We start from the raw sequence: 5,497 nt of genomic DNA, 5'->3' as shown, positions 1-5,497 counted from the left end.
GATGAAGTTGAATGTGAGTTCTATATCCCTCTCAGAAATAATCAAAAGAAAGCAATTTTAAAGGAATCAAATTGAGCTTGGAAGAAACCCGATTCTAATGTCGAGGGAGATAATCAAGAAGTGGTGCTTGAACTTGTTAGACTAGGAACCATAAATAGTGACGGTTGATGTCATGAGTTCTTTCTTCAATGTAGTTTTGGTTCGTTTTGTTTGGGGAGTTCGGCTTCAAATTTGATTGCGAGTCATTCAATGAGTTCCTAGTGGAGATGATTCGATTAAGTGTGGTATGGTTTTTCGAATTTTCTTGGGAGCTTGTCTTTTATATTTTCAAAGAAACTATTGTTGTTTTAAAACAACCGTTAAAAAATCCCGTTAAGAAACTATGCTCTGATAATTTTGATTTTTTTTAAATAAAAAGCCCCAAATCCTTAAAAATCACTAACCCTAACCTTAACCTACCTTGCCAGCCACATCCGTCGTCGCCGATGTCATCCTTACGATCGCCATTGTCAACCGTCCTTGCCCATGCTGTTGAAGCTGTCGAGTGCTTCGATTTTGCAATTTTTGGTTTCAGGTTCGTCGGGTTTAAATCGTTGATTAGGGTGGCTTCGAGCGGCTGGGACGTCGGGTGACTGGGTCATTGGTGGAGGTTCGGTCAGCTGGAGGTTCGTTGATGGCAAAGGCAGCGAACGGAGGTCACTGGCATGGATATAGGGATTGGAATAATTTTTTTCAAAGTTTGGGGCTTTTTTAGATTTTCAAAAGCTTTGGGTTTTTTTAAATGAAATTATATTTTTAAGTTTCTAATTTTAAATAAAAAATTTCAAAATTACCAGAACTCAGCAAGTGCCCTTTAACGGTAAAAATTAGCAGTCGTTACGACTCAGACGCCTAAAGTGGTGACGTTTGTAACATTAGACACCTAAATCATTCAAAAAATACTTTAGGCAGCTATTCGTAAAAAACGGTATAGTTTATACACTTATTTTATATTTAAGTCTTTTAACAATAAAAGTTGCAATTCTAATGACCTGAATCTCAAGGCCATTAATAGGAGTCAATGCATTTTGAAAGTCAAAGCTAACAGTTGAGGTCATAAGAAGCAAATGATGTTAACAGTTGGATGGAAAACTCCCTCAGGCACTTGAGGGATGGATCGGGAGATGGCAGAGTGTGATCCGAGAACATAATGAAATAGCAACCATTGAGGGTGTCTTTCACATTGGTTCAATCAGATGGAAATTGAATGTGACAATTCATTGGCTGTTGAACAACAAAACACACGAGGGACCTATCCTAGTGCGTCGAGTGTTGGATATTTGCATGAATCGGCAGCTAATTTCTTTCATTCACATTTTTGGAGAAGCCAACGGGTTTGCAGATGTCTTGGCTAAGATACTTACACTAGTCAACAAAATATTTAAAGTTTGGTGGTTAAATATATGACCTTTTGGGTTCGAATCTCCTTTTTCCCCGTTAAGATAATTTATTTTTTCTTTGATTTTCTTTGATAATTTTAAATATTAATTTAATGAAATTATAACAAATTTCATGTCTAGTTAAATGACTAAGTACAGACTCTTGACCAATGGTTTGATTCTCTTCTTCCCAATTAGCAATTAATTTATTTTATTCAACCAATAAAATATTGACATGTGTTACCATTTATTCAATCTAAATAAAATTATTAAAAATAATATGAGAGTTGATTAGGAGAGAGAAAATAATATGAAAAAAAATCATGTCACCATCGTCGTTAGTGACTCATTCCTAGAGAGTCACAATGAGTGCAAGAACAATCGGCTGCTGGTGTTTTTCCATGAGAGAGATGAAAACATAAAGAGAGAATGTAAGAGTGAAGAAAAAAGAGGTGGAGATGATATTTTCTTAGTTGTTGTTAAAAAGTAGTTATTGTAACACCCTAAATCGATACGATACACAGTCAACCGATTTAAGGTGCTACACGGAACCACCGAAGTGGTTAACCAACTTATTTTTACTTTCTTATACTTTAAAACGACTCTTTACATCTGAGAGCCCTCAAAATATATAAATACCTACATATTGACTCTTAACTGACTTTACAACTCAATACAACTGAATTCATGAATATACATGTCATTTAAGAAACTTGTGACATACTCTGCTCTGCACTGGATCTGGACATCGGTCTCTGAAAGCTTTTTAACTGTTGGATCTACTAACCTGCCCATGAAAACATCCGAAGGCTGAGCTAACTACCTCAGTGCCACGCTAACAACTAAAACATACTAAAGCATCTCTGAAAAGCTCAAGCTATCAAGTCTATCGGTATAAGGTTTACTTTTATATGTTCTACTATCTGTTCTATTCTACTAGCCCACTCCTTGAGTGTTGGACCTTGCGCCCAAGCTAGTCTACTTTAAAACTGCTTTAGTGAGTATTCTCGAATACTTACTCTCTAAGCTATGGTAGACATCATGGTGAAACTGAGGGTTCTGCATCTCGGAGCTAGCACACCCCTTTAGTCTACCCTGGATATGGCCCTTGTAATTCTCTGCATCGGAAACCATACCCCTGACTAAACCCACCCTTTCTTCTAAAGAGTGTTAAGGACTCGACAAACATATTTAGTCAGAAGGGCCTCGAGTTGATAAGTATTGTTAAATCAATGGTGGAAGCTCAATGCTCCCAATAAGTCTCTTGTGCCGACATTCTCATATTGGCAGCTCAAGAAGTCGTCGTCGCTTTTGGAGGGCCACGTATAAATGTTCAGTTGGGGCGGCGAGATTCGTCGCACTCCCAAGCTATCGACTCGCAGACGTATTGCTCCCTCCTGCAACAACTGGAGTGGCTGATATGCTCAATATTTTCTCCAAGAAAAGAATGACTCTTGCAGAATCCGTCGCCATTTTGGGTAATTAACCACATCAACATCTTCCAAATAGACATTCAATTCAACGTATATATATATATATATATATATGCATTAATAACATGAAGAGAAATGAAAGAATATATATATATTGTCACGGGCTAGAAACTTGGGTCCGAGACACTGGTGTAAGTGTCCGACCAAGAGGTTCAATATAGAGAATCGGGCTTACCTTGACCACCAGACTTAGCCAATTCTTGGAGAATGCTTAACAAGTCCGTGAAGGATCTATTCCAAGGCGTCCGAGAGGAGCGACGAGGGCGATGGGGGCAGTGTTGTCGAGGCTCGTGGATTCGAATCGAGACATGTGAGTAGATATCTGTAAGAGAATTATACAGACTATTGGGCTTGCCCAGAACCATCAGATCTGGCCCGTTCCTTGGAGGATTCTAGAAGGATAATGTTAGGTGGGATTTCCTTGATTTAAGGGATTGGGTTAGGTGGGAATCAATCCTAGCCCTTCATGTAAAATAATCTTAGCCATCAATTGAGAGGGAGCTCCCCTATAAATAGAGAGCTCTCCTCCTCATTTGTAATCACCCAATTTCATTATTCTCTTTGAGAGAGTAATATAAGCTCTGAGGCATTTGCTCTATTCTTTCTGAGTTCTTTAGTTTCTTTGTTCTTGTTGCCTATCTCGGTGGCCAGGAGTAGCCACCTTCGTGTTAGCACTTCCACACGATAGTCCGACCTTGTGGCTCCGCGTAGCCACGTTGGTGTTTAAAGCTTCCACAATCCGAAGCCTTGAGGGCTTGGTTCCAACCTTTGTGAGTTTGCACACTCACTTAGCTTGGGTAAGGCTTACTTAGTCGCCAAGAAGACCGAGGAGCGTCTAAAGCGTCTAAGGCCGCACGACCCGTCATACCTTGACTCTGATATTCCGACGGTGTGAGGCGTCGAAGTTCTGGGGGCGTGACAATATGCATTAATAACATGAAGAGAAATGTCAAAGAATCAGGTTAGGATAGATTTTTGTTCAATTTGACTCAACTCAAAAAATATATACACTTTATCTGATTTGAAGAACATATTTCCACTATCTTAACTTGATCCAATCTAATTTTTAGAATATAAATCCGACCTAACCTTATTCTATATAAAATAATAATTTAATTAAAAACTAAATGAAGGAGTATTATATTAATTATCTATAAATTTTAATGAAAAAGTTGCATTATTATTTCGAGTAGAAGATTTTCTACCTTCCATCCGAACTCGACCTCACATAACCTTATCATATATAAAAACTCAATTTAATAGTTTCTTTAAAAAGAAAAAAAAAACTTTACCCTATCAGGTCGAATTGAGTCAGAATTTACCGTTTTCGAATTAAATTGTCAATCCCTAACTGAGTATCTTTACTTTTGCAGGTGCTCACATGCTAGGGATATCGCATTGTTCAAATATACAGAAACGATTATACGGTCATAAAAATGGCGAGCTTAGAGCAATGGAGCCTGCTTTTGCAGCGTTTTTGAGGTTAACCTGTTGGGATGGATCATTAGCCTCGAGTTTAAGCTTTGTTCTCAACGATCCAACGCCATTTGGATTCGATAATCAGTACTATGTTAATGCAATGCGAGGCCGAGGACTGCTGAGAATAGATGCGGAGATGGTATCGGACCCCAGAACAGGTCGTCTGATGCAACATTTCGCCATGAATGAGGGTGATTTCTTCAGGGCTTTCTCTTCTACGTTCGTCAAGCTATCTGCTTATGGAGTTTTGACAGGGAAACAAAGTGTGATTAGAAAGAATTGCTATGAAATAAGGCGATTAGAATTTGTAATTGGGTTCCTTATTTATATCTGACGTACGCAACTTTTATCGTATCTGATCTAGTCATTCATGATTTGGTCTTTACATTCTCGTTTGGTTTTTTTAAGGATGAGTGTCCTTACCTATCTATTTAACAGTTTAAGCCCTATAGATTATCACATCATCAATTATCATCAATTGTTATGTTAGTATCATAAATTGATACGTTAACATCATAACATGCAATAACAAAAATTATTGGTAAAAAAGTTTAGTCGAATTTTTTCTGAGTTTAAAGATCACATTAAATAATCAATTCCTTAATTAGGTCTGTTATCTCACCTAGCCACCCTAATTTTAGTCCTCCTCTTTCTTATTTTTATTTTATTTATTTTCTTTCAATAAGACAATGATTGAAGTTAGCATATTAGATAATTAAATTTATTGAATTATTTTTAATTAAAATAAAATTGATAGAATATAAATTGAAGTGAAAGTTAAATTATATAAATTTGGGTAAATTACACGTGTGACCATTCAACTGTTGCTATCTTTCATTGTGACCGCTAATGTTTCAATTTCATCAATTAGATCATCAAACAATTTAAATGGTTCAATCAAATAACATGTCACTAATATTTAACAGAGAAGATGATGTATCAATTAAAAGATTTTGTAGAATCACATAAGAGAGAGAGAGAATTGTAATTATCTATTTAAATTTGAAGTTTCATATTAAATTTTATAGGATCTAGACAAAGATATTATATCTGGAAAATTAATTAAGGCAAAAAAAATTATGCATAAATTATCCAAGGCAAAATTGT

General features: G+C 36.5%; 1 pseudogene; it reads left to right on the top strand.

Moving 5' to 3' along the window:
* The first annotated feature begins 485 nt into the window (after positions 1-485).
* On the top strand, positions 486-4,724 carry LOC120203587 (annotated as a pseudogene).
* Positions 4,725-5,497: the final 773 nt, after the last annotated feature.

This window comes from Hibiscus syriacus, unplaced genomic scaffold, assembly GCF_006381635.1.
Source record: "Hibiscus syriacus cultivar Baekdansim isolate YM2019G1 unplaced genomic scaffold, ASM638163v2 tig00010050_pilon, whole genome shotgun sequence".
Lineage (NCBI taxonomy): Eukaryota > Viridiplantae > Streptophyta > Magnoliopsida > Malvales > Malvaceae > Hibiscus > Hibiscus syriacus.
The sequence above is the reverse complement of the archived record's forward strand: the minus strand, read 5'-3'. Positions and strand labels throughout refer to the sequence as shown.